The sequence below is a fragment of the Chrysochloris asiatica genome, unplaced genomic scaffold, assembly GCF_000296735.1.
Source record: "Chrysochloris asiatica unplaced genomic scaffold, ChrAsi1.0 scaffold00027, whole genome shotgun sequence".
NCBI lineage: Eukaryota > Metazoa > Chordata > Mammalia > Afrosoricida > Chrysochloridae > Chrysochloris > Chrysochloris asiatica.
The window spans coordinates 8161867-8177047 of record NW_006408545.1 but is presented as its reverse complement, the minus strand read 5'-3'; the positions used below and the strand labels follow the sequence as shown (position 1 = coordinate 8177047).

At 38.9% G+C, this 15181-nt stretch overlaps 1 protein-coding gene across 1 annotated transcript in view; it reads right to left on the bottom strand.

The window, feature by feature from the left end:
- TRAPPC3L (trafficking protein particle complex 3-like) overlaps positions 1-15181 on the bottom strand; it is a 51284-nt gene that overhangs the window by 15425 nt on the left and 20678 nt on the right. The gene's annotated exons all lie outside the window — the stretch shown is intronic.

Here is a 15181-nt window from a genome sequence, read left to right as displayed (position 1 = left end):
CCAAAAGAACAAACAGATCTGTGTTGGAAGAAGTGCAGCCAGAGTGCTCCTTGGAGGCCAGGATGGCCAAACCTCATCTCTCATACTTCGGACATATTGTCAGGAGGGATCAGAATAATATCATATTTGGTAAGGTGGAGGGTCAGAGAAAAATAGGAAGACCCCCAGCGAGATGGGTTGGCAAAGTGGCTGCATCAATGGGCTCAAGTGTGGCAACAATTGTGAGGTTGGCCCAGGATTGGGCAGTGTTTTGTTCTGTTGTACACAGGGTCGCTATGAGAACAACAACAACATACTTATCTGAGATCCTCCTAATGCATCAGTGGCAACCTGTTTATCTGTGTTTCTGTAAATTTAATGTTTCTATACAAGACAATAACACAAACGAAGCAGCTTTGAAACTCCCAAGGGCAAACAGAAGTGCTCCAGCTGAGGCTGAATGACTGGTTTTAAAGGAACTCTTGCATTTATTTGTTGGGGATAAAGTGGCCCCTAAAGTCCTTTAGCGTAGTGGTTACGAATTGGGCTGCGAGCCGCAAGGTCAGCAGTTCGAAACTACCAGATATTCCACGGGAGAAAGATGAGGCTTTCTGCTCCCGTAAAGATTTACAGCCTTGGAAACCCTATGCAGGGTCGCTATGAGTCGGAACCAACTCCATGGCACACAACAACAACAACAACAAAGTCCTTTAAAGCGATAAGATTTCAATTTTAAGTCCTGAAACAGCCTGACACATGCAAGAAGATTAGCTTTCTCTACAGATGTTGGTTGGAATTCTTAGCATAGATTGCATTATCTAGCGAAATTTCAGTTGTGACTAGAAAGGGCCTTGTCCTGCAGATCTGCACTACTGCCTTTTGAAGTATATATGAAATTCCATGATTTGAAATTCATTCCCTTGGAACCTGAAGACCCCAGTTCTCAAAAATAACCAATTTAAAGGAGATAATGCCTAAAATTTAGAACTTTTCATTCATCATCATTGTATATGGAAAGTATGTCACTATAGGCAGGGCCACAGTGTGATTGTTATGGGCCTTGGGCACCCTTACCTCTGTGGGCCCCCTTCTACATTGTTTATGTTGTTGTTAGGTTCTGTAGAGTTGGTTCCAATGTACCCTGTATATAATAGAACAAAACATTGTCTGGTCTTGTACCATCCCCACATTGTGTTTATGTTTGAGCCCATTGTTGCAGCCACTGCCCTGTGTCAATCCATCTCATCGAGGGTCCTCCTTTTTTTACTGACCCTTTACTTTACCAAGCATGACATCCTTCTCCAGGGGCAGGAGAAGAGCATCATGATTGGTAAATATCCTGATAACATGTCCATATTATATAAGACAAAGTCTCACCAGCCTCACTTCTAAGGAGCATTCCGGTTGTACTCCCACGACAGTTTTGTTTGTTCTTCTGACAGTCCGTGGTACTTTCAATGCATCCATTCTTCTCCAGTCTGCCTTACTCATTGGTCAGCTTTCATATGCTTATGAATCATTGAAAATACCATGACTTGGGTCAGGATTACCTTAGTTCTCAAAGTGACATGTTTACTCTTTAGTAATTTAAAGACATTTTGCAGCAGATTTGCCCACTGCAATACGTCATTTGATCTCTGCTTCTATCTACATTAAAAAATACATGCATTTCTTACCACATTGATATAAGATAAACATATTAATATCACATAAGTGGCACTGGAGAACAAGCATTGGACTTCTAACCGTAAGGTTGGCTATTCAATCCCACCAGTCACTCCTCAGAAACCCATACAGAGCTGCCACGAGTCAGAATCAATTCGATGGCACTTAACAACAAATGGCAGCATATATTTCAATATTTTCTCCAACCTAAAAGTTCATTAATTTTCCATTAAAGCCCTTTTGTGTGTCCATAATAATGTCATGTGTCTTAGGCACAACATGATGCCTTCTGTATTTAATGGTAAATTGGCCTGGATTGGAGGACAGAATATACTGTCCAGAACAACGCTGGTGTAAAATGTTTTTACAGTTTCAAGTTTGTTAGAAATAATGCAAATGTCATATTTTACTATGTGATATATCCATCATACATTAGTTTATATATACCCAGGTCTATACATATGTGTATATATGTGTTTATATGTTTATATATGAATATATAACATATATATTTATATATACTCATATATTTAATTTTCCCAAATCTCTGCATGGCAGTGATGCTTAAGGTAGAGGTATTGTGTTGTATGCTGTGGTTTACACAGTATATTACTGAGAATCCTTGTCCCATAGTTTGAGAATCCTGGAGATTAACTACTAATTAGCATGAGACATGATCACAAACTGCGGGCAAGACATTGCAGGCATAAGACCCAGTACATAGTCTTGTGAATTTAGATGTGTGTGTGTGTGTGCATGTGTAAGGCAAGGACAGGTCAAGGATAAAAAATGGTAAAAATGTCAGAAAGAAGGAAGACAAAAGTCACCAAAGACAAATGTTCCTATTTAATCCTTCTTGATTTGGAGCTAGCCTGTCTTAGGTGTTGCTTATCTGGGAGAGGGTACTTGGAAATGGGCCAGTGCCCACAACATTTCATGCGGTAGACTGACGTATCAGCTATACAGAATTAGTTTACTATGGGTAGATGAGAATTCAAGAGTCAATTTGGGATGTATTTCTGCTACCCAGGGACTTTCCATAGTTGGGAAATTTATACTCATGACAACGACTGCCTGTTCAAAAACATCCAAGCTGACTAGTATCCAGTTGCAGCTCAAAGCATTCTTTGTGTTACCTGGTGAGTTGCAAAGGAGCCTGTTCCCCTGTTCTAGAGCACGGCACCACAACAAGTTCACATTCGGACTACTGGTGGTAATTTCCTGCAGGCTAGTCCTTCACCCAGAATTAAAACCAGTCAATGGTCAGCCAGGGAGAACGGGGGGAGCACTAGTTGTTTATTCTTGATTTAAGTTGGTATCCTTGGTAGCAACAATGGGCACAGACATAACAATTCTGAGGATTGCAAAAGACTAGGCATTGTTTCGTTCTGTTGTGCATAGGGTCTTTATGAGTTGGAACCAACTCAATGGCACCTAATGGTAACAATCAGAGGCAAAGCGATGAGCTTGTTATTTATTGTTTGGTTGTTAAGTGGCGTCAAGTCAGTTCTAACTCAGGGACCCAGTATAGGGTTTTCCAGGAGAGACTGGTAAGTTTGAACCATTGACCATTTGGTTAAAATTGACCTTGTGATCCTGTGTTTATCCTACAGTACCACATCAGTACTCCAGAGCTTGTTTTGGAAGGAACTTGTTTAGCTCCTTATTTAGGAGATAATTTAGATGCTTGAGCAATTGTGTTAAGACTCCCTCAAGGCAGAGTCTGAAACAGGAAAATCCTATGCAAGTGAAGGTAATGCTTTTAGGAGAGATCAGTAATCAGGACCTCCAAGGAAGGCTATGGTTTCAGGTAAAGTGTTTAGCTCTATCCCACAGGGAGCTCTTGACTCTGAGTTGTCCTATGGCCATCGAGTAGGTTCTGACTCACAGCGACCCTGTGTAAGGTTTCTGAGGAGTAGCTAGTGGGTTTGAACCATTGACCTTATGGTTAGCCATCCAGTGTTTATCCTACAGCATCTTTTGTCATTGTTTTTGTTGTTGTTAAGTGCTGTGGAGTAGGTTCCAACTCATAGTGATCCTGTATAGATTTCTGAGGCTATGAATCTTTGTGGAAGCAGAAAGCCTCATCTTTCTCCCCGACACCAAGCCTTGAGCAGTCAAAAATTTAAGTATCCAAGCTGACTCCATTTCTCGGTTGTAATTCCCTGACATCAAAAAGCAACAAATGTGAATGGTGGCAATCCTGATCTTTTCCCTCCCATATATCTGTTACATAAAAGGAAGGGGTCTAATAATTCTCGTGGGAAAAACAATGTTACTTTTCCATACAAGGAATACATAAATTGTACAAAAGGTCAGTGGTGTACAACACTTATTTTGTCAATTTTATCTCATGAATAAAGTTTATGCAAATTTTATGCAAAGTTTATGACTCTTTTTTTTCTGTGTTGTTGTTGTTAAGTGCCGTAGAGTCAGTTCCGACCCATAGCGACCCTGTACAGGGTTTCCGAGGGTGTAAATCTTTACGGGAGTAGAAAGCCTCATCTTTCTCCCGCGGAGCAGCTGGTAGTTTCAAACCGCTGACCTTAAGGTTCGCGGCCCGATTCGTAACCACTACGCTACCAGAGCTCCTTTTTTTTTGTAGTTCCTACTTTTTTTCTTCAGGCTCTACTAGGATATTCGGTAGTTTTACAACACATTCAGCTTATTTGTATTTAATGTAAAAACAGGAAATAACTTAGCAAAGATTTACAAAAATAAGACTTTGTGTTGGTGTGCTGTGGAGTGAGCCGTAAATCTCTACAGGGGAAGAAAGCCTCATTTTCTCTTGCAGACCCACTGGTAGATTTATACTCTGACTTTGAGGTTAGCAGCCCAATACATAATGCACTACACTATCAGGAGCTCTGGTAGCATAGTTACAAATCTGGCTGCTAATCTCACCATCAGTAGTTTGAAACTACCAGCTGTTCTGTGGGAGAAAGATAGACTTTCTGCTCTAGTAAAGATTTACAGCCTCAGAAACCCTACATAGGGTCACTATGAGTCGGAACCAACTCCAGGGCATATAACCACCACACTATTAGGGCTCCTTAAAGAATTATCAGTGTCACCTGAGAATCAGCATGTTAGGCATACCGAATCTCAGATCCCATCTCAGACCTATTTAATCAAGTCTGATGTTTAGCAAGATCTCAGGTGATTCCTTTGCACCTTAAAATTTGAGATACACTAGAGCAGTGGTTCTCAAATTTTAGCTTGCATCATAATCACCTGGAGGACTGGTTAATATGCAAATTACAGCTCCCTAGCCCTGGAATGTCTTATTCAGGAGATCTGGACCGAGACAAGAGAGTTTGCATTTCTGACAAGTTCTTAGATGTTATTGCTGCAGGGACCACACTTTGAGAAACTCTGCTCTAAAATACAGAGCAGGCTGTGCTGAGAAAGGCAAGCTAGAGGATATTCTGAATCTTGGATCCCACCCCAGATCTACTGGATCACAATCTACATACTAATAACATCCCAAATCATTGGCATGCACATTCCAATTTGAGAAGCTTTACTCTAGGCAAGGCAAGAATTGTTGAAGTGTTGGGTATATGTATCTGAAACCTTATTAGATAATACCAAATTGTCTTTAAAAGTGTTTTTCCAAATTACCCTTCCATTATTTGTTGTTAAGTGCTGTCGAGTCAGTTCGGACTCATAGCAACCCTGTATAGCATTTCCAAGGAGTGTCTGGTTGGTTTGAACTGATGACCCGTGGTTAGCAGTCTAGTGCTTAGCCTACAGCGCCACACCAGGACTCCCTTCCAATTGTAGTGAAGACATTCCCCACTGTGCTGCATACCAACTGTTCAACTGCCTACTTTTAAATTTCTGTTCTACCTTTTAACTAATTTAAATCTTCAATTTTTAGTATGGAGTATAGTATGGAGTTTTAAGTGGTATTTCCTTGTTAGTAATGAAATTAAGCATTTTTTTCATATTTGATTGTCATTGTTTTTTCTTCTGGAGTATTTTTCCTTATATGTTTCTGCCTTTTGCCAAATTTTTCTACTGGGTATTCAAATTTTCTTACTGACCTTTAAAAATTCCCATATACCCTTTGTCAGTTCCACATTACAAATATCTTCACCAAGTGTGTTACTTGCCAAGTTACTTTCTCTAGAATGCTCTCTGGTAAACAACCAAACTCTTTCTTTTAAACAGTAAAATTTATCTTTTTTTTTTCTTCTTTATGGTCAATGCTGTTTTTGAATTATTTGTTTTGTTTTAAAATTATTTTGTTCCCTGCACTCATGAAGGTAGTTTACTTCTTTTTCCCTAAATTTATAATGTTTTTGCTTTATATTAAAAATCTACTTTTTAAATTTGTCCCATACCTGATTATTGAATGGGCCACACAAGAAGTGAGGGCAGACTTGCTATTTATTCTGAAAAGATACTTTATTTTTCCCCAAGCTTAAATTTAAATAGCTTTAATATTTGATGGGCCTTATTCAAAAGTGTATGATTTCATTGTTCAAAGGTACAGTCTGGATATCAGGAGTTTGGGGAAAGCATCCCAGGTGGCAAGGAGGCTAGCTTTGAAAACCATTTCCCTGGAGCATCACTGAGAGGTCAGCGCAAGTCTGAACCAAATGTTAGTCTTAGACTCTGACATTAACTAAGAATCACACCAAGAAGGATTGAACCAGAGTTTGGCAGACCATCCCAAGGAGTTTCTAGATTCTTAGACCAGATAAGTACTGGATAGCATTAAGGGCTTTGTTTCCTAGAGCATTCATTCCTTATTTTTGTAATCTACTAATAAGAAACTTCACTGTAAATAGTTATATTAATACAATGTTTCCCAAGCTACTGCTATTTTCAGTCCACAAGCTTCAGTTGTTTCATATGTAAATTTTTCAGGAGTTCCAGCCAAAGAAATCAAGCAATAGTAATAAAACTATCTCCAGTAGAGAGTTTTCATGTGTGGAGTTACCTGGAAGGTTAAAAAGTTCTCTCTGGAGCCCAACCCAACCCATTACTATTTAGTTGATCCCAACCCACAACAACCCTGCATAGGGTTTCTAAGAGCCTCATCTTTCTTCTGTGGAGTGGTTGGTGGGTTTGAATGGCCAACCTGGGTGTTAGTAGCCTGATGCCTAACATACAGCACCACCAGGGATTCTTAACGAGACAAGCCCCCTAGATAAAATCAGATATCCTCTAAGTCTTGATCACAAACATAAGTGGAATATGGGCATGTGGCGCTGTGGGTTAATGCGCTAGACTGCAATGTAAATTTGAACTGTAAGGTCAGTGGTTCAAGCTCGCCAGATGCTTCACGAAAACCCTATGCAAGGTCACTATGGGTTAGAACCGACTCAATGGCCCTAAAACAACAGCAGCACATAAAGCAAGAGGCAGGCTAAGTTAATTGGTGACTTGCAGAATTTATTGAGAATTGAGCCTTAAGAGATACATTTCTGTGACTAAAGGAAAAAATATTGTTACACAAATGTGGTAGGAATAAAAGTTTACGTGTAATTGTCCTCCAGGTCCCTTTTCTTTATATTGGAACTTTGCCATAAGTAATCAATGCAGAATTCTGGGTAAGATCCAACCATTCTGCAAAACCCACAGACCTCGGGCCTACGCATAAAAACACTCTTTTGCAAAAGAAAATGTTCTACCCTTTTCCTGTCAGAGGTACAAAGGGGAATGATCAAGTATGTGGGTGTTTACAGAAAACAGTTCTTGCCTACTCAGTGGGGAGAACCAAGCCTGCATGTTTATATTCGTTTAGATAAGTTTCTTATTTTTAATAATCTGCCTGTTTATTTCTAATAACTATTATCAACATATTTTATGAATAGGTTTTGTTTTTACTATTTCCCTTTTTTTTGAGTTTTTTTTTTTTTTTTTTTTTTTTTTTTACTGTGAAGAATTTTTCTTTCTTTTAAAATGTCAATAATGCTTCCAAGTATGAACATGGCCTGACATTCAACTAACAGTGATGCCAGCCTTCTCTGGAATGCTGTGTTGTGTTGTATTGTGACTTCCTTGGAATTCAATCTCTGTTTACCACGGGCTCCCACTTACTTTATACCATGTTGGAAAAAGTGGAAAAGTAGTGATTTACTTGTTGTTTGTCGTTAAGTGATGTTGTTGAGTCAGTTCTAACTCATAGAGACTCTATATAAGGTTTCTGAGGAGTGGCTGGTGGGTTTAAACATCTGACCTTTCAGGTAGCAGTTCAGTGCTTATCCTACTGTACACCACACCTGGGCTCTAAAAAAAGTGACTCAATAGATGTCCCCTACTCTCTTTGTAAGATATTGAACATGAAGCACACATAGAAAACCACAGTTTGGGTAATTGAGGAGTTAAAGGATATCCAAAGAAAAAGCAAGAAATAGAAGCTCTGAAATAGCAAACACTGTGAGAGAGCAGAGGCACTGAGGTGGAGAAAAGAAAAAGGATCAAACGATATCTGCAGCTACTTGCAAGATCAAAATAAACAGAAAATCGTTGTCACCAAAATGGCAGAGGACTAAATAGGGAACCACAAATGCCCACTGCTGAGGTGACAAAATATACTGAATGATTTTCCAATTTCTGTTCTTCTATGAGAGCTAGTTGTTCTTGTATCCTAGAATATGCTTACAATAAGCCCTTAGAACCTGATATAACCCCAATATTGGCATCCTAAAGGAGCCTTCCTAAATGCAGTTTGGCTCCATAATGAATTGTAGGATACATTGGAAACATTTTCTGTAGTAAATGAAAGTGTACTTTATTACCATAAAATGGAATATCTAATGACTTGATTGCCTATTTAATGCTTGCTTTTTGTAATCACAATTGATTGCTTTGGGTAGTTGTGTGCCACCGAGTCAGTTCAGACTCATAGTGACCTTAGAGTAGTAGGAATGCATCTTTCTTTCCTTCTGAAACTTTCTAAACTCCTATATATAGATTGTTGTTGTAAGACATTGAGCCAGTTCTGACTTATAGTGACCCTATACAGAGTTTTCAAGAGCAGCCGATGGGTTTGAACTGCTGACCTTGTGATTACCAGTCTATTGCTTATCCTACAGCACCACACCAGACTCATGTAAATAGATATTGGGAGAAAGAACCATTTCAATTGACTTGTCAAGATGACTTTCCTCTCTATTATTTAATAGAAAGGAGTTATCTTTATGTCCATAATTCTGTTTTAGTTCAGATCTTGTTATTGTGGACTTGCTGTGGTCAAGTAGATATTTTTTGTGCTGTATTTTCAATATAATAATCATAAGTAGGCTTTTTCTGGATGGGAGGGGTAGGAGTCTTTAATTGAGAGATGAATATAGATCACTGCCCTCTTCTGGACAAAAAAATATATGTGTGGGTTCCACTGCCGTGGAGTTGATTCCTATCAGGGAACTTATAATAGGGTTTTCAGGTCTGTATATCTTTACCAGACCAAAGCATCTCATCTTTCTTTTGTGGAACAACTGGTGGATCTGAACTACTAACCTTGTGGTTTGTAATACAGTGCTTCTCCTACAATGCCACCAGGGCTCCTTATATGGGTGGAAATATTTTCTAAGTTCTCTTCAATAATATTTGATGGATACCTATAATATGCTATTTTGTCATGGCACAGAGGACCAAACCTGAAAAATGCTTAAAAATATCCCTTTCTTTGAAAGAGTTAAAGACTAGATTGGGAAATGAAAGTTCCCAGAAATGAAAAAGAACTTCTCTGGATAATACAATAAATTATCAAATTAAATAAAGTCTATATGTTATTTTCTCTGTGCTAATTAACTGCATTATTTTCTCTCTGTTAAACACTTAGATGAAGAATGGATATATTATAAAAGAAGCTTATCCAGAGCAAATTCTTATAAGATAAAAAGGCACAAAACCCAATAAAACTGTATCCCACAAGCTGATTAAAACATTAAACTGAAAATCAGACTTACATAGTTTCAGTTTTGTTTCAGAGATTTTAAGTAAGGTTAATTGTGAGTTGCTTTATCTTTTCAATGTTATTCTGTTATTTTTGATTACTTATCTGAACACTGAAACTTCTGACTCATACAATGCGAAGCAGTATTTACTCTTTGGCACAGTAAAACCTAGGACATTTACAAAAGTGGACTTGGTTAACTTAGAGCCTATGAGAACTCACACAGGCTTTCAGTCTAAGACTAAGCTTCCCTTACACCCTTCACTGAACGGCTGTTTGTGTGCTGATGTACTATTGTGCTTTGCATAATCGTTAGACTTCCAGGGTCCATGTTATAAGCTAATAGCCAGTGGTGTCTCCAGGTTCCTGGTCACACATCAATTAGTAGCACTTCTAGCAATCATAAAACAGAGAAAGCAGATTAATAGTCATGAGAGGGGTTGAGAAAGCACATAGGTTTGATTATAGGAGTTAAGGAAGAAATTTGTAGAAAAATGGAGGCAGTGGCTCTGCCACATTTATCTTATAAATTTCACAATACTTAACGGATGAATGTCCTTATTTCAGGAGAAATGTTTGCACGTGGAAAACTCTGCTCTTCAGTCTGTTTTTTGTCTTTGGCTGTAGGAAATTGACACCACCCTGGGCAAGACAGAATGTAGCTTCTCTGACCCCATATCCCTTCTGAAAGAGTTATGCTTAGAGGCAAGTATAGTTCCAGGTAGAACAGTGTCAAATATGAGGCCAATCAGAAAAAAAAGTCATAGGAATGTAACAATTACCATGACTAACTCATGCTTTCTGTACTCCTTTTTCTGTAGGAGGTGCTGGAGGGACACTGCCAGGAGGAAGGGACTTCTCTCCCAGGTTCTAGTGTCCTATGCTTGGTTTGTTCTTGCTATTATTGGCAATCAGCAGCTCACAGGAAACCCAGGGGTGCTAGCTCACAGGCTTATGGTTCCCTGCCTAGTTCCTCAGCCCTTTTGTATCTCAGTGGTGATTTTCTGGTTGCAGGTTCTGGCCACAATTTCCTGCCCACCAGTGTTAGCCCAGAGCAACCCAGTGAACTCATTTACCTTGTGGACTACAACTCATTCAAAGCTTGTTTCTGCTTTGGGCGTTCTTTCAGCCTAGGGGTATTCTTAAGCATTTTATTCCCCCCATTGCTTTTAAAATACATAATCCCCTGTCAATTTTAATAATTATTTCACATTAAACTTTCATGGATGGTTTCATTTTCCTAACTGGACCCTCCTCAATGATATTCCTTCCAAACTTTAGAACTCCTGTCTGAAAATGTCTAACAAAGCATGATTTGGATTATCTCTACTAAAATATCAAATCTGTACTTCTAACTACAAATAATGTATTGGAAGTAGAAATCCTATGGCCACAAAACTGCTACTATTCTAAAGTGGCTTGGGAGTTTTAGGCTTCAAATTCTTGAAATACTACTGAAGACTCATCCAAGATAATTTTATGCATTCATATTAGATGTAGAACTTGAAAAATATGACTGATAAAGTTTGGTGGAGTTTGGTGTAGGCTGACCTTAGACTTTCCTGAAATGGGGGGTGGGGGTGGGTACCCTCTGCCATTTAGATTCTTCTCTGGATTGTTATCTAAATAATTTGGCCTTAGAGTTTATGCTTGCTTTATTCACCACTTAGCTTTCCAACCCTGCACTAGGCACCCTCATTTATGTTGTCTCTTAGAAACATTTTCTTTCAATCATATCATTGATTTTATGTCACTTGCCAAAAAAATCATTGTTCACATTATTTAATTAAGGTAAAATTTCAGTTTATACTACTAAAAGGAAGATCTCATTTTTACTTTATGGAATAAGGATCCCTCCAACAAGTATGACATACTGAATTACAATCTTTTAACCTCAAGATTAGAGGCTAAAGTTTTACAAGTCTTTTTACAATATATGTGTTTTTCCCCATTAAAAAATTCCCTTTTCCTATGACAACATTCATGATGAGAAGCCCCTTTAGGTGGGCCCTGGTGGTGCAGTGGCTAAAGTACTCAGCCATCAACTCAAAGATCTGTGGTTTGAACCCATCACCCTCTCTAAAGAGAAATACAGGGCAGTGTACTTCTGTTAATAATGTAATCTTGGGAATCACTAGGGACCTTTCTACTCTGTCTTGTAGGGTGTTAGCTGGATTTAATTTGGTTTTATATCCTTGAGCCATCATATTTACCTAACAATAAAAGTTTTCCCAACTTAAATCAGCAGAGTTTGTGCAAGGGCAAGTGGTTGCAACACTGTAACTAGTAGGTAGATATGAACCAAGGGAGGCTTTATTGAAGTCCCACTCACCACATTCACCTACTATGAGTAGAGTTTAGGGTTTAGATTTTATCTAGGAAAAGCAGCATCTGAAAGTCAGGAGAACAACAGCTGAAAGAGATCCCATCTGACACAGGAAAACTGAGGTTCAGACCGAGTAAATTACTTTTTCAGGGTCACACAGTCAGAAATGTATCAAGGCAGAATTTGAATTCTTTTAACCGTCACTACATGGAGTCCGGAGTCCTGGTGTGGCGTTGTGGGTTAATGCGCCAGACTGTAAAGCCATTTGAACTGCAAGGTCGGCAATTCAAGCTCGCCAACTGCTCCTCGGAAACCCTATTCAGGGTCACTATGGGTCGGAACCGACTCAACGGCACTTAACAACAACAACATATGGAGTCCTGGTGTGGTACTGTGGGGTTAATGTGCCAGACTTCATAGCTGTTTGTATTGCAAGGTCGGCAGTTCAAGCTCACCAGCTTCTCAGAAACCCTATACAGGGTCGCTATGGGTCGGAACTGACTCGACGGCACTTAACCACAACATATGGAATCCTGGTGTGGTGCTGTAGAACTGTTAGTCACAAGGTTGGCAGTTCAAACCCATCACTCGCTCTTTAGAAACCCTATTCAGAGTCACTTTGAGCTGGACCCATTCGACGGCACTTCACAGTAGCAACAACACAGAATATGGTTAAACTAACGCTCATCTGCTGATGCTCAGATATAAGCTCTGGTGTTTAAATCGCATTTGAAATGGCAACAGTATAACATTTCTTGTCATGTCTCAGCTTTATAACCATCTTAATTTAAAAGATAAAGTTTATCTCTAATTAGCGTCTTCCCATAATAAAACTGTTCTCACGAATATGTTCAAAAACCGCGAAATAATATTTTTGTGTAACTAAAGAGGGGAATTTTAGATCTTATATCAGAGAGGGTACAATTGTGTTTTCTACTTGCCTTTAAAATAAACTGAAAATATGTATGCCTGTTAAGTTAATGGCAAACTCTTATATTTCATCACTACAACAAATATCAGCTATGATAACTCTACCACCAAACTCAGCATTTTCATTTAGAGCAACTACAAAATTTCTCTCAATGATCACAAGTGAAAAAAATCTTCAAGTTATATTTCAAAGAAGCAATTTGTAGAAAAAGCGCTGGAGTACGGTCAGAAGAATTAAATTCTAAACTTTTCTTTTTGTGTCCACAGTGAAGTCAAAATGGAGCTAATAATAGGTGATATTTTTATTCCACAAGGCTTGTGCTATTACGATGTTACTGTTGTTATTAGGTGCCGTCAAGTAGGTTCTGATAGCAACCTAGTGTAGGCTTTCTGAGGCTATGCATCTTTGCGGCAGTAAAAAGCCTCATCTTTCTTCCTCAGAGCTGATAGTAGGCTTGAACCACCAACCTTGTGGTTCTCAGTTCAGAGTTTATCCTACAGAGCCACTGCACTCCCTGCTATCATGATGGTGGTGGTGTGTTGCCAAGTTGGTCCCACTCATAGCAATGCTGTGTAAAGTTTCCAAGCCTCATGAGGAAGCCTCATGTTTCTCCTGTGGAGCTGCTGGTAGATTCAAGCTATTGACCTTGCAGTTAGCAGTCAGCTCATAATCTACTACACTACCAGGCTTCCTTGTTATGATGATAAGAAGGAAATAATTTGAACTTTTCTGAAGAAAGCTTCTGTCCCATTAAAGTTTTTAAATGTCATTTTATAAAGCATTTTATAAAACAGATCATTTTTGCACATTAGTATATCTTTCTTAATGTTTGTTGTTGTTTTACTTCAAGGCAACTACCACAACCAGAAGACTATTATATGATTAAATTACATTTTAAAAATACGTATATTTTTATGTTTCAGGAAGTTGACTGTCATCTCTGTTTTAAACAAAAATGTTAAACTGACTAAAGATTATTTGACCCAGTATGGGATTTCTTTTTATACCACTAGATGGTGAAATTTGGGGTCTAAAACCTGTTAAGAGACATTTTTTTCAGCGACTTCACAACAAAAACACTTTTTGGAAGAGGCAAAGTAAGAGATAATATAAGAGAGGGGATGATATTATTATCTGGAATTATGCAATTGTTGTCTTCCAGAGACAGAGCAGAGTCAAGTAGAGCATAGATCAGGAGAGTTATCCTAAACACTTCTCTTTCATTTGGGAAGACTGCCTCTATTCAGTTCTCTTCGATTGCCTTCTTTCTGTATTTCCCCCTTACTGCTTCTCTCGAATCAGATCAGAAATTCTGAGTTCAGTGGAAACTACAGTCTATAGGTGCTCAAAAGGCACACCTAAGGTATAGCAGGTATATCAGTGGTCTGGATGTCTCGTAAAGGGGGCACCATTGAGTAGTTTCTATCAACCTTTGCAGTTTCTATTGCTTGTTGTGAGAGCTCATTCAGTAAGTTAAAACAAATAGTTTGATGTTTAAGAACTCTTGCCTGACTTCAGCCTTGGTGATGCCGTGGTGATTTATGCCCTCTGTTGCTAGCCAAAATGTTAGCACTTCAAACTCACCAGCTGCTCTTCAGGAGAAAGATGTGTCACTCTACTTCTATAAGGATTTATATCCTTGGAAACCCTCTGTGGCAGTTCTATCCTGTTCTACTGGATCACTGTGAGTTGATTAATTTGGTTTTAGTTTTTGACTTTTCCTGATTTGTTTTTTTTTCTTGAGCACTTTTTTCTTGTGCTATCTGTCCATCTGTCCCACTCACCTTCCCCTTCCACCTGATCTTGCCCCCACCACCACTGGGCTTCCACTATCCTACCTGTTGCCCTGCTCTGGCCCAGATTCTCACCTACCCACCCACACATCCATTAAGTGCCCTCTTTTCTCCTAAAAAGATACTAGATGGCGGAGACTGTATTTTCCTAATGTAACCTTCTACCAAACTGGAGGGGAAAGCTACCAGAGTCAAGAGAAGGGTTAGGACTATAGAGGGGTGGGGTCCTCAAAGCTGATTAATAATAATAATAATAATAATAATAATAATAATAATAAACACAAGATCTCTCGTCTCAAAATTTAAAAATTTGGTCCAACAAATTTAGGCCAACAAGGTAGAATTTTGCTTGTTGGGTTAATTGCCCACAATCCTGCTAAATATTTAAGATGGGTGTCAGATGTTTGGACATGGTGCATTTCAGTGCCTGCCATAGTGCTATTTTCCCTAGGTACCCCTCTGGGTACTCAGTACTTGAAAATGATGATGATAGTGTTCTGTGTAAGCGCGTGGTCTAAGAGGACTGTCAAACAGAATTCACAACCATTAGGTGCTGTGCCTGACCCTGCTAT